Genomic DNA, 23,506 nt, shown 5'->3' on the forward strand with positions numbered 1-23,506 from the left:
GCCCATCTTAATGGCTATAAAGAAAGAACTTCTTGGGAGATAACCCATGTGTTATTTTGCTACAGTACTTTGTTTTTATTTTGTGTCTTGGAAGTTGTTTACTACTGTATCAACCTCTCCTTATCTTAGTTTTGAGTTTTGTTGTGCCAAGTAAAGTCTCTATGGTAAAGTTGATGCTAAATTTGGATTGCTGCGCAGAAACAGCATTGCTGTCTGTCACGAATCTGGGTCTAATTCTCTGCAGGTAACTCAGAAAATTATGCCAATTTACGTGAGTGATCCTCAGATATGTACGCAACTTTCATTAGTTTTGAGTTTTTCCATTTGAGCAAGTCTGGTGCCATTTTAAAATTCGTCTTTACGGACTGTTCTGTTTTTGACAGATTCTGCCTTTTATTTCGCATTGCTTCTTTCGTCTGTGTTGGGTGGATTTCTTTGTTCCATTACCTTCCAGTAGCTTTGAGCAATGTCCAGAAGTGTTAAGAATGATTGTGTCACCTCTGAACATGTGAGTTTTTGATTATGCACTAACCCTTTAATTAGTTTGCTTAAAGTTTGGTGTGGAAAAAGTTTTCAAGGGTCAAGAGAGGAGGATGATATACTATGATCAAGAAGAGTGAAAGCTCTAAGCTTGGGGATGCCCCGGTGGTTCACCCCTGCATATTATAAGAAGACTCAAGCGTCTAAGCTTGGGGATGCCCAAGGCATCCCCTTCTTCATCGACAAATTATCAGGTTCCTTCTCTTGAAACTATATTTTTATTCGGTCACATCTTATGTACTTTAGTTGGAGCGTCTGTTTGTTTGTTTCTATTTTTTTTGTGTTTGAATAAATTGGATTACATCATGCTTTTGTGGGAGAGAGACATGCTCCGCTGGTTCATATGAACACATGTGTTCTTAGCTCATAATATTCATGGCGAAGTTTCCTCTTCGTTAAATTGTTATATGGTTGGAATTGGAAAATGCTACATGTAGTAATTGCTATAATGTCTTGGGTAATGTGATACTTGGCAATTGTTGTGCTCATGTTTAAGCTCTTGCATCATATACTTTGCATCCATTAATGAAGAAACACTTAGAGTTTGCTAATTTGGTTTGCATATTTGGTTTCTCTAAGGTCTAGATAATTTCTAGTAAGGTGTTTGAACAACAAGGAAGACGATGTATAGTCTTATAATCCTTGTAATATGTCTTTTATGTGAGTTTTGCTGTACTAGTTCATACTTGTGTTTGTTTCAAATAACCTTGCTAGCCTAAACCTTGTATCGAGAGGGAATACTTCTCATGCATCCAAATACTTGAGCCAACCACTATGCCATTTGTGTCCACCATACCTACCTACTACATTGTATTTCCTGCCATTCCAAAGTAAATTGCTTGAGTGCTACCTTTAAACAATTCAAAATTTATCACCTCTGATTTGTGTCAATGTTTTATAGCTCATGAGGAAGTATGTGGTGTTTATCTTTCAATCTTGTTGGGCAACTTTCACCAATGGACTAGTGGCTTCATCCGCTTATCCAATAATTTTGCAAAAAGAGCTGGCAATGGGATTCCCGGCCCCAAATTAATTAACAAAAATAGACACTCCTCCATGGTATGTGATTGTTGGACGGCACCCGAGGATTCGGTTAGCCATGGCTTGTGTAAGCAAAGGTTGGGAGGAGTGTCATCATAATAAAACTAAAATAAAAAGGCACTCCTTCATGGTATGAGATTGTTGGCAGGCACCCGAGGGTTCGGTTAGCCATGGTTTGTGAAAGAAAGGTTGGAAGGAGTGCCATCCAAAAATAAAATAAAATGGGAGCCGCTCTTTGAAGGTTTGTCTGGCAAGGGGGTTAGAGTACCCGCTACCATTCGTTGACAACAACATACACCTCTCAAAACTTTATTTTTATGCTCTCTTTGTGTTTTCAAAATCAAAGCTCTAGCACAAATATAGCAATCGATGCTTTCCTCTTTGAAGGACCATTCTTTTTACTTTTATGTTGAGTCAGTTCACCTATCTCTCTCCACCTCAAGAAGCAAATATTTGTGTGAACTGTGCATTGATTCTTACATACTTGCTTATTGCATTTGTTATATTGCTTTGCATTGACAATTATCCATGAGATATATATGTTATAAGTTGAAAGCAACCGCTGAAACTTAATCTTCCTTTGTGTTGCTTCAATACCTTTACTTTGATTTATTGCTTTATGAGTTAACTCTTATGCAAGACTTATTGATGCTTGTCTTGAAAGTACTACTCATGAAAAGTCTTTGTTTTATGATTCACTTGTTTACTCATGTCATTACCATTGTTTTGATCGCTGCATTCATTACATACGTTTACAATATGATCAAGTTTATGATGGCATGTCACTCCAGAAATTATCTTTGTTATCGTTTTACCTGCTCGGGACGAGCGTAACTAAGCTTGGGGATGCTGATACGTCTCCGACGTATCGATAATTTCTTGTGTTCCATGCCACATTATTGATGATACCTACATGTTTTATGCACACTTTATGTCATATTCGTGCATTTTCCGGAACTAACCTATTAACAAGATGCCGAAGTGCCGATTCTTGTTTTCGCTGTTTTTGGTTTCGAAATCCTAGTAACGAAATATTCTCGGAATCGGACGAAATCAAGACCCGAGTTCCTATTTTCACCGGAAGCATCCAGAACACCCGAGAAGGACCAGAGGGGGGGCCACAGGCCACCCAGACCGTAGGCCGGTGCGGCCCAGGCCCTGGCCGCGCCGCCCTATGGTGTGGCCACCCCTTCGACCCTCTGCGCCGCCTCTTCGCCTATATAAAGCCCCTGGATCGAAAACCACGATGCGAAAAACCACGATACGGAAAACCTTCCGAGCCGCCGCCATCGCGAAGCCAAGATCCGGGGACAGGAGTCTCTGTTCCGGCACCTGCCGGAGCGGGGAAGTGCCCCCGGAAGGCTTCTCCATCGACACCGCTGCCATCTCCACCCCCATCTTCATCACCGCTGCTGCTCCCATGAGGAGGGAGTAGTTCTCCATCGAGGCTCGGGGCTGTACCGGTAGCTATGTGGTTCATCTCTCTCCTATGTACTTCAATACAATAATCTCATGAGCTGCCTTACATGATTGAGATTCATATGATGATGCTTGTAATCTAGATGTCACTATGCTAGTCAAGTGAGTTTTACTTATGTGATCTCCGGAGACTCCTTGTCCCACGTGTGTAAAGGTGACAGTGTGTGCACCGTGTGAGTCTCTTAGGCTATATTTCACAGAATACTTGTTGGGGGGATAACCCCCGGTATGCCAAAGGCATGCCAAACCGGATGGTTTGAGCCATCGAGATACCGGTTTAGTGTTCTTACCGGAAGCCTGGTAGGAATTTGGGAACGCAAAGCTAGGCCGGTATCCCCAAGGGGGTGTGCCGGAACCCGGTAAAGAAGATACCGGAAAGGAGAGCCTGTCGGCAGGACTGGTCAAAGATTCTCTCCAGAGCAAGAAGACAAAGATGAGCTAAGCAAAGTAACTTTAGACGAAGGGCTGACGATAAAGAGAAGGGTGACGGTCAAAGAAGCCGGAGGACGTCGGCGCCCCGATTAAAGAGGACTCCGGCGTCATCTATGATTAAAGTAGCTTTGTAAAGTAGTTTGTCTAGTCAAAGATGCCATTAGGGTTTCTTCCAGTGTAAGCCACCCTCTCCCCTATATAAGGAGAGGGGTACGCCTCCTACGAGCGCGATCGATAGCAAGACCACACAGAGATCATTGTACGTGAGCTTGTAACCATGTTGAGTTCAATGAAGCAAGCGATCTAGTAAAGAGTTCTTCCTCTTGTCTCTCTTCTTGTATACCGGCCTTTGGTTGTGTTCTTGAGGAAAGCATCCGGAAGTTCTTCCCATCTAATCGCAAACCCTCCCCGAATCCTCATACGTCCATTCGGCCCCAACTTAAGCCATCCTATGGCATCTCGCTCGTTCACCACGACGACGGTTGGCGCCCACCGTGGGGCATGAAGTGGCGCATGCTTGGAGTTCACATTCGGGCGGGCCTCCTCGAGTTCGCCGGCCAGCGGACGGTGTCCGCGCTTGTGCGAGCCTCTACTCCATCGATTTCATCAACGACAACGCGGGCTGCTTCGCCAACGGCGCATCTTCCCCAAGAACGGCCGCATCATCGAGTTCGGCAGCCACCGCGTCTACTTCGGCACCGTCCCTGTGCGCCAGCGCCTCTCACCGGTGCTGGTGGCACCGGACCCGCCAAGATGGCTCTGTGCTGGTCGCGCCGCCGGCAGCGTCGAGGTAATGATGACCGGTGCGGCTGGTGCAGGAAAGGAGGTTGCCGCTGAAGGTGCTGGTCGCGCGGTCTCGACCCGTGCGGCTAAGCCACCGCTGGAGCGCGACACCGGCGCGGCAGGAGCATCTTCCGTACCGCCGGCAACGCCTCTCCAAGCAGCGATGAGCGCGCTGGCAACCCCCATCGCGCAGAACATCGACCCGGCAGCGGCTCAGGCGGAGCTGGAGGCGCAGCGCCTGAGGATACTCGAGAGCGGCAAAGACGTCGTCAAGGCGCAGCGCGAGCTGAACCTAACCGTACGTGAGTATAACGCTGCCCATGGCCTTGCTTCTGTTAGCGCTCATGCTGCTAGGATACTCGGAAAACCGGCTTAAGGCTCGCAATCTAGATCGGGATTTGCGTAAGGAAGTTCTTACCGGCAAGAGTACCTCTCGCATCCGTTAGCATTGTAGAAAAACCTAAGTACGGTAGTCCGGATAAAACCATAAAAGCTGCTAAGGCTGCCGTAGATCTGTGTGACTCGCTCACCGGAGAGGCTTTGGCAAAACAACAAGAGCGTGTCAGAGAGCTGCTAGATACTGTAGAGCAGCAGAACGCTGAGCAGCTGGCTAAGCTGAACAAGGCTATAGCCTCGAAATCCGCACGTTCAACAAAGAATGCCGGAAGCAAGTCCCATGGGCAGGCCTCGTCCCCCATCCGGACGTAAGAAAAGAAAAAGAAGTAAACGCACGGCGGATGACCGTGTATGATCCAGATCCTTGCCGGTAAACAAAAAGCCGGGCAACACGATGCCGGTAGAAAAAGCCAAGGGGCAGAGCGAGGCTACGCCAAGGAAGGCTATGCCGGAAACTATCATGCCGGTAGACATGAAACCGGGCAAAACTATCCGGCTGCAAGGGCAGCGTATGATGATGACGAGGAGGAGATGCCTCCACCAAGGTACCGGCAGGCAAGGGCCGCGGCACCAGAACGCTACGATGAAGCTGATTCTAACAGACCGGCAGCATACCGGAACCCTTTGGGAGAACGCTTGGGAGAGAGATACTTACCGGAACGGGATGCGAGGCACCGTCTGGATAGAGTGTACTTGTCAGAGATGATTGAGGAGGAAGGTCCTCCGGGCCCAAAGTGCTTTGGCCCAAGAATCATGAGAGAAAAACCACCAGTTCGCAACTTTACGTTGCCCCGTGACACAAAAACATACGATGGCACTACGAAGCCGGAAGATTGGCTCGCGGATTACGTGACCGCGGTATACGTCGCGGGCGGCGGAGGAACCGTAGCAGGAGGAGGAAACCGACGCTGGGCCGTGAGGATCATACCATCATTTCTGGTTGGACCAGCAAGAATCTGGCTAAACAACTTGCCGGCAGGAAGCATAAACGGCTGGCTGGACTTTGAGGAGGCTTTTGTGAGCAATTTCAGCAGCACTTATCAGAGACCCAACAGGCCGCAGCAACTCGCTCTGTGTGTGCAGCGACCGAACGAAACAGACCGGGATTATCTGGCCCGGTGGAACACCACGAGGAACTCTTGTGAAGGTGTAATCGAGGCACAGGCCATTGCTTGGTTCAGCAGTGGATGCAAAAGAGGTTCGCCGTTGTGGCAAAAGCTGCAGCGGAACATGCCGACAACGTTGGCAGAGATGATACGTGTGGCGAATAGCTATGCGTTGGGAGACCCAACGCAGCCGGCAGTACAACCCGAACCGGAACAGCTACGCCAAGAGCAGCACCGGGACAACCGGAACAACAAGAGGAGGGAAGATTTCCCGGATCGAAGATATGGCACGCAGCAAGTTGCTGCTGTGCAGGAAAACTCTGATGCCAGCGGCAGCCAGAGGCAAAGAACCGGATCGCAGCCATGGGCAGGTCCAAAGAAACAATGGGTGGAAAAGAAACCTTGGGTCCAGAAAAGAAACTGGCAAGAACCCGCAAAGTACACCATGGAAGCTGCCATGGACCAACCATGCCGGTGGCACACACCGAATCCGGCACACCCGTCAAACCATCTGACGAAGGATTGTACCTGGACCAAGTACTTGATGGAAAAAGGGGCGGTAAAAGATGCCCAAGGGCGAGGAGGCAATGCAATGATGCCACCACCGGACGTGCCGCGGCAGCAACAGCTACCGCCGCCGCCACCGCTTACCGGGCCGAACGCTTTACCGATGCAGCCAAACCGGCAACAGTACCAACAAGTTAACCGGGTGGAGCAGGATGATAATCAGCCACCTCCACCGACACCTTTAGGCCGAAATATCTATGAAGACCCACATCAGTGCTGTGTTATCTTTGTCACTGAGCCGACAGACAAGCAAAGCCTGCGCCGTCGCTCCATGGAGGTGAACGCGGTGATGCCGGCGGTGCCAAAATACATGCCGTGGTCAGAGCAGGAACTCTCATGGTCGTACCGAGATCATCCTAAAATCATGCCAAACCCGGGTGGCTATGCTCTTGTGGTGGACCCAATCATGAAAGGGCCGCAAACTCGAGTGAAATTCAGCAAAGTGCTGATAGACAATGGCAGCAGCATCAACATCATGTACAAGCACACTATGCATACCCTGGGCATAACAGAAAACATGCTTCAGCCAACGCACACGACTTTCCATGGAATAGTTCCGGGTTTGTCCTGCGCACCGATTGGAAAAGTCCGGGTGGATGTGTCGTTTGGAGGACGTGACAATTGCCGGGTCGAGAACCTGGAGTTTGAGGTGGTGGACTTAGATAGTCCGTACCATGCTCTGCTGGGGAGACCGGCGCTGGCGGCCTTCATGGCCTCGACCCACACGGCGTATCTCAAGATGAAGATGCCGGCACCTCGTGGACCTCTAACTGTGGTGGGGAACTACAAGATCTCGCTGGAAACAACATCTGCCGGATCGAACCTAGCGGAGTCACTGGTGATCGCGGAGGAAAAGAAAAGGATGCAAACAGCTGTTGCGCTGGCTCAGTCTTCACAGTTGAGCTTAGCGGCAATGAGTGCGAGTCTGAGCGCTCCGGCGTTCAAACCGACAAATGAAACAAAAGACATCGTGCTGGACCCGGCTTTCCCTGAACGTACCGTTCGTATCGGTGCCGGCCTCAGTGAGGCATAGGAAAGCGCGCTCGTCAGCTTCCTCCGTGAGAATCGGAATATCTTTGCCTGGTCAACTGAAGATTTGGTAGGTGTTCCAAGGGAGCTGGCTGAGCACTCCTTGAACGTTCGAAAAGATGCCAAGCCAGTACGACAACCCCTGCGCCGGTTCGCTGAAGATAGAAGAAAGATCATAGGGGAAGAGGTAACCAAACTGCTTGTTGCCAAATTCATTGTGGAGGTCACGCACACAGAGTGGTTGGCCAATCCGGTGATGGTTGAAAAGAAGAAAGATGAGAACCTGGAGGCAAAAGCTCCGAAAGTGTGGCGCATGTGCATCGACTACACCAACCTGAACAAGGCTTGCCCAAGAGATCCTTTTCCTTTACCACGGATCGATCAAGTGATTGATTCCACTGCTGGGTGTGAGTTGTTGTCTTTCCTGGATGCTTATTCCGGTTTCCACCAGATTCCCTTGAAAAAGGAAGATCAAATAAAAACTGCGTTCATTACCCCGCACGGGGCTTACTGCTATATCACTATGCCTTTTGGTTTGCGCAACGCTGGTGCAACGTACCAGCGCTGTATGCAAAAATGCTTGTTTGATCAAATCGGAAAGAATGTGTAGGTGTATGTGGATGACATCGTGATAAAAACTAAGGTAAAAGATACCCTAATCGATGATATCCGGCAAACGTTTGATAACCTAAGGAGGTTCCAGATGAAACTTAATCCGGCAAAATGTACCTTCGGTGTTCCTGCCGGCAAGCTACTCGGGTTTCCTTGTCTCAAGCCGAGGCATTGAGGTCAATCCGGTAAAGATCCGGGCAATTGAGAGAATGACGGTACCACAGGATCTCGAAGGACATACAAAAGTTTACCGGAAGCTTAGCATCGCTAAGCCGGTTCGTAAGCAGGTTAGGAGAAAAAGCCTTGCCATTGTATGCCTTAATGAGAAAATCCGATAAGTTCGTCCTGGACCCTCGAGCGTACGCAAGCATTCAAGGAGCTGAAGACGATGTTAGCTACCGCACCAATATTGGCTTCGCCGTTGGAAAGAGAACCGATGTTGTTATATATAGCAGCAACCAACCGGGTCGTGAGTGTTGTTGTGGTGGTAGAAAGAGAAGAGGAAGGAAAAACCGTCCAGAGGCCGGTATACTACCTGAGCGAGGTGCTCTCCCTCTCAAAACAAAACTACCCGCACTTCCAGAAAATGACCTATGGCGTGTTCATGGCCGCCACAAAACTCAAGCATTACTTCGAAGAACATCCTATAAAGGTGGTGAGTGAGGCACCCATCTCCGACATCATGAGTAACACAGACGCCAGTGGCAGGATTGCCAAGTGGGCAATACAGATATCACCGTATGTTCCGGTGTACGAAAGAAGAGACGCCATCAAGTCGCAAGCTTTAGCTGATTTTTGGTTGATTGGGCGGAGATGCAGTACAAGACCCTGGATCAGAGACTGGAATACTGGAAGATGCACTTTGATGGATCCAAGCTCAAGGAGGGCCTAGGTGCCGGTGTGGTGCTAACCTCACCAAGGGGAGATCATCTCCGATATGTTTTACAAGTGCATTTCGTGGCGTCAAACAATGTCGCTGAATATGAGGCCTTGATCCATGGGCTTAAGGTCGCAAAAGAAATCGGTGCACACCGGATCATTTGCTATGGAGATTCAGACCTTGTGGTGCAGTAGTGTTCCGGGGATTGGGACGCAAAAGATGCCAACATGGCCTCGTACCGGTTTCACGTGCAAAAGATTGCCGGCTTCTTCGAAGGCTGTGAATTTCACCATGTACCGCGTGCAGAAAATGAAGCTGCGGATGCTTTGTCCAAGATAGGATCATCTCGACAAGAAATTCCTCCCGGAATAGCCTTGGCACACCTGAAAATACCATCAATCAAGCCAAGTCCAGAATCGGAATCAATTTTCGTACCGGAGTCACACGTGGTGCCCATGGATATAGATGAAGGGAACCCGGGGACTGTTCCGGCAAGCTCGGGGACTAAACCGGAAAGCTCGGGGACTGCCGCGCCGGTACCGGAAGAAACGATGCTAATAGACAGCATGGACATAGACGTACCGGTATTCCTGGTTCGGGAGACTCCGTCCTGGGTTAAACCTATTAAGGAATTCCTGATCAACGGCACCTTGCCTAGCCGACGAAAATGAATCAAGGAGAATCCAAAGAAGGTCCAAGGCGTATACGTTCATCAATGGTGAGGTGTACAAGAGAAGCGTTACCGGTGTCCTTCAGAGATGTGTGGAACCGGAGGAAGGAAAAGAAATGCTTGAGGAAATTCACCAAGGGGAATGTGGGCATCATGCCTCATCAAGGGCGCTAGTAGCAAAAGTATTCCGGCATGGGTTTTACTGGCCCACTGCTTTGGAAAACGCTGAGGATTTGGTAAGAAAATGCAATGGGTGCCAGAGGTACGCCAAGCAAAATCATACCCCAGCGTCCGGTTTAAAGACAATACCATTAACATGGCCATTCGCCGTTTGGTGCCTTGACATGGTTGGCCCATTCAGGACTGCAAGAAGCAGCATGACCCACATCTTGGTTATGGTGGATAAGTTCACCAAGTGGGTGGAAGTGAAGCCTGTCGCAAAATGTGATGGGCACACAGCAGTGAAGTTCTTAAAAGATGTAATTTTGCGGTATGGATACCCACACAGCATTATTACTGACAATGGAACCAACTTTGCTCAAGGCGAGTTCAAGAGGTTTTGTCAGGATAAAAACATCCGGCTGGATTTATGCTCGGTGGCACACCCACAAGGAAACGGCCAAGTGGAAAGAATGAATGCTTTGGTACTTTCCGGTATCAAACCTAGACTCATTGATGCAGTGGAAAAATCACCGGGTTGTTGGCTTGATGAGATACCATCAGTGCTGTGGAGTATAAGAACAACTCCAAACCGGTCTACCGGATACACTCCGTTCTTCATGGTTTATGGAGCAGAAGCGGTCATACCAACCGACATCATCCATGATTCACCAAGAGTGCAGCTCTATACTGAGCAAGAGGTCAAGGAGGCCAGAGAACATGATGTGGACTTACTAGAAGAAGCAAGGGAGCTGGCTTTGGCAAGAACAGCCATTTACCAGCAAAACCTCAGACGCTATCATGACCGGAAGGTTAATCCAAGAGTTTTCCGGGAAGGAGATCTTGTGCTTCGCCTAGTGCAGCGCACTGAAGGCCGGCATAAGCTCTTACCACCTTGGGAAGGTCCCTTCATTGTAAGCAAGGTGCTTCACAATGATGCATACTATCTAATTGATGCACAGGAGTGGAAAGAAGGAAAGGCGGACAAGTCCGGAGAAGAGAGCAAGCGTCCATGGAACATAGCTCTGTTGCGTCCTTTCTACTCTTGAAGTGGTCGTGTAAGAAGTTCCTTTTTTGTACCTTATATGCTATGAATAAAAGATGCCAGAACCTTGAATGAATCTCGGGGACTATCCCAATAAGATTGCATGCAACTTGTCTATTTTTTTTTCAGTTCACCGGTTGCTTATTGAACGTTTTTTCTTTCCGGTTTAGTAGTGTGCTACATCCTACCGGAGTCTTCGACTCTGCTGCTGTCCGCAAACCGGCTTCATGGCAAGCAAGATAAACCGGTAGGAGATAAGCACATGAACTGCGAAAAGGGAGAGCAGGAAAGAACAATCCGGAAAATTTAACCAACCCCGGTTAAACCGGTTTTTTGCAAAATTTCAAAGTTATTTCCAAGTTCAAGAAAATGCTTGTTTGGTGAAAGAACCTTGTGCTCATACGCCAAAGAACGCCCAGAGAAGGCAGGCAGAGCCAAGGCAAAAGAACCAAGTATGCATCAAATTGGATGCGGAAACAATTGGGAAATCTTTGCAGTGCAGGATAAAAGCAGAACCAAAGGCAAATGTGCTAAAAGCCAACTTAAGATAATTAGCTACCGGTATAACTTACCGGCAGAAAATGTTGTACCACAACCAAAAGCGAATTTAAAGTCTTACATCATAGACCCCGGCATTCCGGGGCAGAATTTAACAAACATTGTTTCAAAGTAAGCAGGACAAATAGACATAGCAGGCACACATATCACAGAGGATCATCACGCAGCGGGGGCTTCTGGAGGAGCATCGCCGGCATCAGCGTCGCCCAGGAGCTCTTCTTCGGCTTCATCCTCCTCCTCGTCGAGATAGTCCTTGACGCCAGGAGGGGGAGGGATGAAGGTGCGCATATCGGCATACTCCGCAATGCGGTACGCGCGATCCTGCCGCTTAGCGGAGAGGATCGGGTCCAGATCGGTTTCTGCGTCTTCACGCACGCCGGTGAGGGCGTCCAGATCGAGCTCTGGGTACCAGGAGCAGGCAACACGGAGGGCGGAGTCCGCGCCAGCACGGGCAGCAGAGCACTGCCACTCGCGGATCCTCCTGCCGGCGCCCTTAAGACGATCGATGATGAGTGAGAAGGTGTCCGGCACCTCCTCACCAGGCCACAAGGTCCTGAAGAGCTGGGTAGCTACATCAGGGATGTCCGATAAGTTGCGGTCTATGGCGCGCATATGGGACACCCGCGCGTTAAGCGCGACCAGATGGTCGTTGGGCGTCCACGGCACGGTAAGATCCGCCCGGCCTTGGTCCTTGCGGCGCGCGTCCACCTTCTTGACAGCGTACCCCTGGGAGTCCGGAAAGAGGCCTGTGTAAAGAAAGAAAAAGGTCAAAGAAAAGAGACCGGAAGGAAAAGAGTCCGGAAGAAAAAAGACCGGAAGGAAAGATAACAAAAGGAAAATGGGAACGGAGGAAAAAAGGCTCGTCAAGGTGAATCAAAGAAAGGGACTCACGGTAGGCAAGCGCGTCAGTCTGCAGGATCAGCTGGTCGCATTCTTTATGCTCCTCCTCCAGCCGCGCAGCTCTTTCCTCAGCACCCTTCCGCGCCTTGGCCAGCTCCTCCAGCTCCGCCCGCAGCACCACGGTGGCGTTGCCGGCGTCCTCCAGGGCCTCCTCCATCTTGGCCGCTGCGTCGCCTTCAGCGGCCTTGAGGGCATTGGCATGGTCAAGCCCCAGTTGGATGAGCTGGGCCTTGAGCTCCCGGTGGCTGGCCTTGAGGGCGTCCAGCTCCTCCTTGTGCTGCCGGACGAGCTGATCCTTCTCCACTGCAATCCGGAACAGAAGATGTTAACAAGATCATGCTAATAAACATGAGAAGAAAATCAAGTTTAAAGGAAAAAGGAGAGAATCGTACGTTGGGCGGTGGCCAGCTGCTCCTTGAGAGCATCGATGGAAGCTTCCGGGATCACTGTCAAGCAGAAATTAAGAATGTTAGAGAGGGAAAGGTTTCCGGTAAGAAAGATGCCGGCAAAACAAAGATTTACCTTGGCACTTGTCGTGCGCCTCAGAGAGCTCCCGATGCTCCCATAGAAGCTCCTCGAAGAGAGCCTTCCGAGCGTCAGCCGTGAGCTGTTCAAGAAAAAGAGGTTAGTAAAATTTTGCGCTAAGAACAAAGTTCTTAACCCAAAACTCGGGGACTGGCAGTGCCGGTTTTGCGCTAAGTTTTTAAGCTAGGTTTTGCGCTAAGAACAAGGTTCTTAACCCGAAACTCGGGGACTGGCAGTGCCGGTTTCGCGCTAAGTTTTTAAGCTCAGTTTTGCGCTAAGAACAAGGTTCTTAACCCGAAACTCGGGGACTGGCAGTGCCGGTTTTGCGCTAAGTTTTTAAGCTAAGTTTTGCGCTAAGAACAAAGTTCTTAACACAAAACTCGGGATGCGGCTTGCGCTAATTTTCAAGCTAGATGGTGTGCTAAGAAGCAGTGCCGGTTTCACGCTAAGATTTTAAGTTAAGTTTCGCACTAAGAGCTGCGCTCTCACCACAAAACTCGGGGACTGGGAAGATAGACAAGAGAGAAACCGGCATGAAATCAAAGAAAAGATAAACAAAGCCGGAAACGAAGAAACCGATAAAGATTGAAACAAATTAGAAAAACATACCATCAAGTTGGTCGTGGCATCGTACCACGCACTATCAAGCTCTTTCACGGCGTTGCGGAGCCGCATGAAGTGCTCCTCAGACGACCGGTCCCCAGCCGGATCAGGGGCCGGCAGCCGGTCCTTGCCCAAGCCGCGGGTCGCCGGGGTTATGTCCGCGGCGTTCCACTTTTGGGCATAGGGCAGAAGGTGCCCCAGGTCTCGGCCTTGGCGCTTGAACTCCGTGATGCGGCCAAGGAGGCCGGTGGCCTTCGTGGCGGCATCTTTGGCGGCCTTGGCGACGTGCAGCGCCAAGGGCCGCTGGCCGCCGGAAGGGGCGCTGGAGGCCGTCGCCTTCCCCTTGATGAGCTTGGTGGTCTTGGGCGGCGGCGCAGTAGAAGCGGCCCCGAGGGGCTTGGCGCGAGGAGCACCTGGCGGCGGCATCAGGAGGGTGCGGGGAGACTGGGAAGCGCTGGGCGCGTCACCCGGTTTGGAGCCTTCCGGCGCGGAAGATTCCGGCACGGAAGTTGTTGTTTTTTCAAGGACGGGAGGAGCTGGAGGCTCCGCCCGTCCGGTAGTTTCTTCTTCTCCGGCGCCGATGTTGCTGGCGCCGGTGTCCCGGTGTTCGGAGGGAAGGAAGGATCCTCCTCCGTGCGGTGATCCGATGATGAAGGGGCCGCACGCCCGAACTTGTTGTGCCCCCCGAAAGGGAGGCAGAGATGTTGCCGGCACCAGGTGGTGCCGGGCTTGAGCGAGGAGGAGGGGTTGAAGTCCTTGCGGAATCTTCAGAGCCCGATGGCCTTGGGCCAAGCTTGAGCGCAGGGCTGAGAAAAGAAAGAAAAACGGTTGGAAAAGGGAAACCGGAAAAAGGACTTGGCGAAGAAGAGGCCAACCGGAAAATGAGTAACTTACCCGGAAGAGGTTGGCATCGCTTTGCGCCCGTAGCGACGCATGCCCACCTGCTTCTCCCCCAGGGGCTCCGTCCGGAAGCGCTTGGAGGGACGGGCCTGGCTGGCACCGGCGTCAGATCCCGGCTGCTTGTTCTTTTGGCCCTGGGCCATGAGCTTGTCCACAAACTCGGAGCCGGCCTCGGCGCGCAGGGGCGGCACGTGCTCATGGATCTATGAGTTAAGTTTGGATAAGAAGCAATTCACAGGAAAGCGATAACGGAAGGTAAAGGAAACCGGAAAAGAAAATACCTCAAGCGTGATCAAGTCGTCAGCGGAGCCGGTTGGCTTTGGCGGAGACCGGCCAAGGTGCGCTGCCGGGGTCTTGCCCATCTTCAAGTCCTTCCAGAAAATATAGGGATCCGGGTCAAAGGAGTCGAGGGCGCGGGGCTGGCAAGGTCCACGCCGCTCTGCTTCGATAAGGGGGAAGCGGTCCTTGGCCTGAGACAAGAAAAAAGTAAGATTAGCAAGAACAAAAAGCTACCGGCCAAGAGCAGCCCCAGCCGCATAATCCCTTACTTCTTGGGTCGGAGGATTATCGCTGCCGAGAGGAAGGAGGCCCCACGCCCGGCCGGATGGCATAGCAGTTCGGCAGATCCGCTTAGCCTTGCGAACGACATCCCTCTTGCTAAGCGGACGACCTCGTGATCTTGGTGGGATCGCTCGGGCCGTACATCTCGCTCATCCTATGCATGCGGCGTTGCAGAGGAAGCACCCGGCGCGAAATAAACGTGCGGATGATATCATCCGAGCAGATGTTGGTCTCCTTCTTCAAGGAGGCCAAGAAGCGCACCACCCGGCTGGTTTCGACATGATCGCTTATCGGGTTGTAGCCCCGCTTGGTCCCGCTAGGAGGCCCCGCTTGAAAAGGAGGAAGATCGATGAGGTTGGCACGGCCGCTGTTCTTCACGTAGAAGAAAGTCCCTTGCCACAACCGGCAAGATTCGAGGCCGGAAAACTTAAGAAAAGGGCTCCCTTGCCGGGAGCCAACTATGCAAGAACCGCACTCCACGGGCGGCTTGGGCTTGGGGATATCCTTGCCCTGAACGGAATTGATCCGAAGAGCAAAAAGCGGGCAAACGTCTCACGAGTGGGACGAATGCCGATATAAGCCTCCATAAAGGTGGCGTAGCAAGAGAGGTAGAAGATGGCGTTGCCAGGAAGGTGGTGAGGTTGGAGTTTGTAAAAGTCTAAGAACGAACGAAAGAAAGAGGAGGCAGGAAGGCCGAAGCCACGCTCAAAGTGAGCAAGAAAGACGACATATTCGTCATCTTCAGGATCCGGTTCGATTTCGTCACCCGGAATCCGGCAAGTGACACCTTCCGGAATCCGGCGAGACCGGTACAACCAATCGATCTCAAGCTCGGTAACGTTGGAGCCCATCCAGGCTCCGCGGGTGATTGGGGAAGGCTCCTCGCCAGAAGGTTGGCTAGAGCTGCTAGAGGTTGGACTACCGGATGCTTGGCTAAAGCTACCGGATTCTAGGTGGCCGCCGGGCTCTTGATGGCTACCGGTTTCCTGCTGATTGCCGGAATCGGTTTCCATCGGATCTGACGCCGTGGATTCACCGTGAGACGATCTACGGCGCTTGAGAGAAAGGGAAGAAGAAGATGCAGAAGAGGATTCCTCGTCAGACATTGCAAGGGAAGGCGAAAAAAGAAGAATCCCAGACTTGAACCCCGCGTGAAGATCTACGAGTAAGAAGAAAACCAAAGAAAAAGAGGAAATAAGAACACTAAAAACCCCAGATCTGGAAAGCAAGCAGAGGACGAGTAAAACGAGATTGGTACCAACCTTAAGCAGCGGAGTCGCAGTGGGAAGTGTTTGCTGACGGCGGAGCAGACCTGCGGTCGCCGGGGAAAGCCGTCGACGGCGAGGCGGAGAGACCTGCGAAGAAGCACGAATGCGGCGGGAGCAACGAAGTCACGGCCGAAGATCTCCGCGCAGCGAAGTCCGGCGGAGGCACGGCGTGAGTTCGCCGGGCGCCGGAGCTTGAAGGAGCGACGGCGGACGGAGAGCGGCGGAGGCGCAAAGGCGTGAAGCTCTGTGCGCGAAGGGGGAGAATGCGAAGAAGACGAAGAAGAAGGGGCGGTTCTGTTTATAAAGGAGAGAGAAGGTGGGCAGTAAACCGCTGGGCCGCGACGGTTCGCCTCACGGCCCACGATGGTTCGCGCCTTGGGTCGCCACGTGGCGAGAGGATACACGCGAGAAAATGGGAGCCACACGGATGCGCACACGGGATCTCGAAGAGGTAGTGGGATCCGCTGCGTTGCATTAAATGAGCGCGCGGGAGTCGAAGCGATATGACAACTGACACTGGCGCGACAGTCACAGTGCGCATGTCTCTGTCAGGCGCGGGGCCCGAGATATTCTCGACTTCGCCGAGGAAGCAGTAAAGACACATGATACCGGAAAAAAGAGATGCCGGAGCGAGCCTTGCAAAGAGAAGAGAAAGGACAAGGGTAAAGGTGCCGGAACCAAGCTCAAGACATGAGTAATTAAACCGGTATCCTAAGTAGATGAGAACCTGGCATGGTCTGTAGGATAGAATCCTCCAGGCTATACCAGCTTCGGGGACTAATGTTGGGGGGATAACCCCCGGTATGCCAAAGGCATGCCAAACCGGATGGTTTGAGCCATCGAGATACCGGTTTAGTGTTCTTACCGGAAGCCTGGTAGGAATTTGGGAACGCAAAGCTAGGCCGGTATCCCCAAGGGGGTGTGCCGGAACCCGGTAAAGAAGATACCGGAAAGGAGAGCCTGTCGGCAGGACTGGTCAAAGATTCTCTCCAGAGCAAGAAGACAAAGATGAGCTAAGCAAAGTAACTTTAGACGAAGGGCTGACGATAAAGAGAAGGGTGACGGTCAAAGAAGCCGGAGGACGTCAGCGCCCCTGATTAAAGAGGACTCCGGCGTCATCTATGATTAAAGTAGCTTTGTAAAGTAGTTTGTCTAGTCAAAGATGCCATTAGGGTTTCTTCCAGTGTAAGCCACCCTCTCCCCTATATAAGGAGAGGGGGTACTGCCTCCTACAGGCGCGATCGATAGCAAGACCACACAGAGATCATTGTACGTGAGCTTGTAACCATGTTGAGTTCAATGAAGCAAGCGATCTAGTAAAGAGTTCTTCCTCTTGTCTCTCTTCTTCTATACCGGCCTTTGGTTGTGTTCTTGAGGAAAGCATCCGGAAGTTCTTCCCATCTAATCGCAAACCCTCCCCCGAATCCTCATACGTCCATTCGGCCCCAACTTAAGCCATCCTATGGCATCTGCTCGTTCACCACGACGACAATACTTATTCACTGTTGAATGGCATAGTGAGGTGCTTATTTATATCTCTTTATGATTGCAATGTGTTTGTATCACAATTTATCTATGTGCTACTCTAGTGATGTGTTATTAAAGTAGTTTTATTCCTCCTGCACGTGTGCAAAGGTGACAAGTGTGTGCACCGTGTTAGTACTTGGTTTATGCTATGATCATGATCTCTTGTAGATTGCGAAGTTAACTATTGCTATGATAATATTGATGTGATCTATTCCTCCTACATATGCATGAAGGTGACAGTGTGCATGCTATGCTAGTATTTGGTTTAGTCTTTTGATCTATCTTACACTAAAGGTTACTAAAATATGAGCATTATTGTGGAGCTTGTTAACTCCGGCATTGAGGGTTCGTGTAATCCTACGCAATGTGTTCATCATCCAACAAAAGTGTAGAGTATGCATTTATCTATTCTGTTATGTGATCAATGTTGAGAGTGTCCACTAGTGAAAGTCTAATCCCTAGGCCTTGTTCCTAAATATCGCTATCGCTGCTTGTTTACTGTTTTACTCGCGTTACTACTGCTGCATTACTACTTGCTTGTTTACCGTCCTGGGCAAAGCACTTTTCCGGTGCCGTTGCTACTATTTATTCATACCACCTCGTATTTCACTATCTCTTCGTCGAACTAGTGCACCTATTAGGTGTGTTGGGGACACAAGAGACTTCTTGCTTTGTGGTTGCGGGGTTGCATGAGAGGGATATCTTTGACCTCTTCCTCCCTGAGTTCGATAAACCTTGGGTATCCACTTAAGGGAAACTTGCTGCTGTTCTACAAACCTCTGCTCTTGGAGGCCCAACACTGTCTACAAGAATAGAAGCTCCCGTAGACATCACATCTCTCCTTGGTAAGTCCCCAAAGTCGATCCTGACGGAGAGTACTGATGGCTCATGATTTCCTGGATCACGCGCAGAGCGACACGCTCCAAAGTGTTCACCAGGCTCTAAGAGTGGCGGTGCAGCGAATGAGCCACCATGAAGTTAATCTCCTGACGCAGCGACCTGGTGCGTTCTTCTGACGGGGTGGACAGGTCCACTCCATCGAGCGCGCCTTCAGGTGAGAACCCCTTCCACCTGATGCCATGGGAGCGGGTTCTGTGGAAAGAGCCGATGAGGTCGGCTTCGAGGACTGCCTTGATCTCAGCATGCTTCTTCTTGAGCTCGTTAGTCAGATCCTCGTACTTGACCGGAGTGCCTTCCGCCATCTCAGATGTAGATGGCGATGCAGTGGATGTCGAAGATTGTCCCACCGGGCGTGCCAGAATGTGTTGCGGTCAGAAACCCAATGGCGGGCAGCGACGGGCAACACCGTAGAGCCGGGAACAACTCAGGGCTGCGGCTGGCCCTGGTCCCTCTGAGCGACGGCCCGCAAAGCCTTCTGCGCACACGTCCGATGCTGATGCAAGGGCGTGCCACCTGACCTATACCCGGTCAGGAAGGTGTTGGATGATGCCTCGCTTAGTTTCCTGCATGGCATACACGTAAACATTAAATACGAGCCTCGATCGGCTCTCAGGTTATCCTGTGAATCGGCTCAAAGAGCCGATCCACCCATGATGCGTACAAGGTGTACGATCAGATGGTGGTCCTGCTTGATCAAGATAAAGCTGAAGCGATCTACGACGATTTAGGGTTTTCACCGCATAATCGGATCATCCTACTCACGATTGGGCCTCGCGCTCGCGCACGGTGATCGTAAGCCGATCCTAGACAGGGCCTAAAAACCAACACGAGGTTGATCCCCGGAACATCCTGTCTAGGGCTAGCAAACGACACCCTACGCGCCGCTAGATCCTCCAACCCTTTGTAAGGCCTAACTATTGCAGATATTAAACTAATCCTTGAAGAACAAGGAGCAACCGTAACGGATCGGATCTACTAAACGATGATCAAGCGGGGTGCCGCCCCTACACCTAAGATAGGTGTAAGGGCGGCTAGATGTATAAGGGTTGCACTACGACAGCATATGATACGAAGAACAATGCTAACGCTAACACATCTAAGATAACTATGTTGCTCGCCATCAAAAAGGCTTCAGCACGAGCAACGCATGAACAACGTAATAAGCTTGTGCTGCCTAGATCGCAATATGCGATCTAGGCAGCATGGTGCTTACGGAAGAAACCCTCGAGACGAAGGAGTTGGCGATGTGCCGAGATTGATTTGTGTTGAACGTTGGTTGTTGTTTATTTCATAAACCCTAGATACATATTTATAGTCCGGGGGACTTTCTAATTCAGGCGTGCACCTAACCGTGCACGGGTAAAACTCTAAGTTCTAAATTAAGATGCGATCTACTATAATACAGATACACGGGCAATTTAGCCCAAACTTGGTATACAAGGCCGATTCATGTATTTCTTTCATGCATATTCTTCAAGCCGATCTTGATCGCGGCCCACCTCTGATCCGGTCAAATTCTGGTGATAACAAATATATGCCTTTCCTTACGCCAAGTAAATTCATATGAACGTAAAAGTTCCATTTGAAGTAAATTATTTTAACATTGGGATAGCATATATGTTGCACTAATTCACGCCTACTACATGTTTTCTTAGTATAATGTATGCCTTTCCTTACGCCAAGACAAGTGCCTTCGGGGATGAAGCCATTAGAACAATATGGGTGGGTCCTTTCAACAATTAGCATATGCATAAAAAACACAGGATATTAATTGAAAAGGCATAAAAATGAAGATTGGCAGCACCAACTATTACTAATTAATAGAATTATTTAATCATTTCAGCCCGCTGGGTATGCTTACAACCCCATCTACATTGACATAGAGGATGAAAAAGGTCACACATGTAACAGAGGGCTTTGTTTACCTTGTGAACACCCTAAACACTTTCATGGCATATGGTTAGTAATACAGAACCTTGCTACGATGATTACATCTTGCTTTTCATAACAATTATATGCACTGGCATCCTTTTCAGTGTCCCACGTATGTGGGTTCTACATTCCCTCATCTGTCCAGGAAATGTACTATGTTGCTGAAATTGGAAGTTTTGATACCAACTGATATTGTTTTGTTAAACCAGAAATGAGTTATGCTATTCCCAATTCTACAAATGTATGGTGGAGCTTGAATCCCGACAGTCGCGTCAGTTTGGTAGTTAGTGATCAGAGTGATGCATTTACTTAGAAATTCAACATGGATCCAAAATTTGTCTTGAACGGCAGCCACACGCTCAACATCTGCAGCACACCTATGTTAGTGTTGTGCAGTTTAGCACTCGAATGATACCTATTCCTCATATATACACGAGTACGGGAATTCTAAAATCTGAACAAAATGATTTAATTTTTATCCTGTTTCAGGGTACCCATTCTTCGGTATATTCTTCATGATGGCAACATCTGGGATTTGTGGCTGTGGGTGAGCACAGCTTGCTCTAATTTATAAGAATTTCTCCATTATTGGATGGATAAGGCTCTAATTTATAGGTCTGGCTCCATTAGAACATGCTTCTCTATTGTGGTTATGTTTTGCTGATTGATTTACGAAAGGAGATTTAGACATTCCTTAGTTTTTGTCAATTTCCATTGAGCGGATTGTTGATCTCATTCTAATGCTTAATTGGAGGAGATCTGGAGTGAGCAACCAAATCATAAGAAGTACTAAACATGCACACTTGCGTTAATCAGTAGTCAAGTAGATTGGGAGAGTGCATTGAGGTGAATAATTGTGAACTACGTACCTCAACCAAATCATGGCCACCTATTGCGTGTCAGCTTGTGCTACGATCCTCGCTCGTGTCCCTAACCTGTTGAAATAAATGCCTATTGTTTCTCTGATTTCTTTGGTGCTATTATCATCCCGAGTTCAAAGATGTCCATGGTCAGAATTTATGCCATTAGCTTTTCATTTCACATAGATATAGAGTTCCATTTCTGTTTAAATTTAGTTTGACTTGACTTGTGATTTAGGGATAGCGTAAACTTTCTGAAACAACTTTGAAGAAAAGAATGTCTATGTCCACATTTTAGTTCTCTCAGTTCAACAACTAGAACATCCAAGAGATCAATAGATAATTTCTCAAGGAAGAAGAAAAAGAAAAATCAATAGATCAAGTACTATCTCCTCCTTTTTTTATCATATTTAGCCAGTTTTTCTTTTCACATGCTTTTTTAAAGCATCATGATGTTATTTTAAACCTGTGTTTTCTGACTATTTAATTTAATTCTACATGGTGTTCAATGACTGTAACTTTTGTTCACTCTGAAGATATAAAAGGTTATCTCTTAATCTATCATTGAGGTAAGATGATGTGAAGAATTTCCACGAATTCATGTTGTTGTTTGCATAGTGAACTGATTTTGCAGATAGGTAAAGACCTCATTAGTAATTAGACATGAACACATTTGTATTACTTCCATCTGACAAGCTGGCTACAACGACCAATGCTCTTGCAACTTGCGACTATTGTGTTTTTGTTTGGAAGTAATGAAGTGGGACTGACTGAACTGGGAGGCTGGCTTTAAATTAGTGGTTCAGTGCCCCGAGTATGCATTTTGTCACATGTTTCTCTCCCTTTAAATTGCAGGTGTAAACTGAAGCTTGGCACCAGCAGGAAACTGATGCATAGAGTTTGGTAGAAGATTAGAAAAAGCCAATGTACATAACCAAGCCACTTCTTGATTGAAGAAGATAGCTTGCAAAGATTACGACTAAGCTTCTAGCTAGGAGGTGATAGTTAGTAAAATTATCAGATCATCTTTTATGATGTTGTACCGTGATGTGTAGTACTAAAGTGGGAATAGTCAAGTGAAACAAAGATTGCTTGTAATGCATGTACTATACACTGGTCTGCTTAGTTGAGTACTATGAAATGCTTTGTGGTGGAATAAATTATTGATTGTTGTTATTGATGAGTGCTGAATAGAGAATGATTGGAATTGTGTAGAGAAAATATTACATGATATCTGTATTCAATGATAGTGAAATTTATATTAATAGATAATATAGGATGATCGCTGAATTCAGACCTAAAATTCAAATACTATTTTTTCTTTTATTAGGAACAACATCCAGAGGGAGTTAAACATTCAGAGTTTGGTCTTAGGTAACAATATAACAACAACATTAGGACAGATGGCTCTGCTGTGAGCCATGTATTTTCACTGTTGTTTCTCTTCTTGCAAAATAGTTTTAGTATGCGATGTATTAACTTGTAGTTACAATGCAATGTAGAACTCCTATAACGGTTTCCCAGGAAAAAAAAACCTTGAGCTATGTTTTGGCAATCTAGGAAGATATATTTTATTTAGTGCTTTTCTCATGTTAATTTTTTGCATGATGATTTTATACTTTAGATATCCAATGATGCAAAGAAGGATTGTAAGGCAAGTGGTGAGGTTTTCTCTTACTTTTGTTAATGATTTTTTATGTAGTAGAACATGTAAGTGCATTTAAATTTTGGTGAGATCAAATATGCTTCAAACTGAAGATGTTTAGTTCAATTCAAATCCGTCGCAAGGCATGAGCATACTAAACCTTGTTTTATTTCTCGAAGTGTCTGTTCAGTGACTAGGTCTTGACTTAGACACAATATGATGCGTGTGGTCAAAACTTGACAATTATATTCGATGTGTACAATAATTCTTAGATTACATGTTTGACATGATTGGTGTAGAACCATTAGAGTATTTATGACCCTTTTGCAACACATTTGCAATTACCGATTTTCTTAAGCAAAGATGTATAACATGGTAAAAAATCGCTAGATTGTACACTATAGAATAGATAGAGGTGTAAAAGAGACACAAAAAACACATGCTATTGGTCCTTAGAGGGGTTATGAGGAGTGATAGAAATATCAGCGTATAGAGTTGGGTCGAAACTACAAATCATCGTGCTTGTGGCGACTATCAAAATGAAAATCACCTCTCTTCATGTTTTGTTTTCCCGTGGCAACGCACGGG

This window comes from Lolium rigidum, chromosome 2 (genome assembly GCF_022539505.1).
Source record: "Lolium rigidum isolate FL_2022 chromosome 2, APGP_CSIRO_Lrig_0.1, whole genome shotgun sequence".
In the NCBI taxonomy this organism is placed as follows: Eukaryota; Viridiplantae; Streptophyta; class Magnoliopsida; order Poales; family Poaceae; genus Lolium; species Lolium rigidum.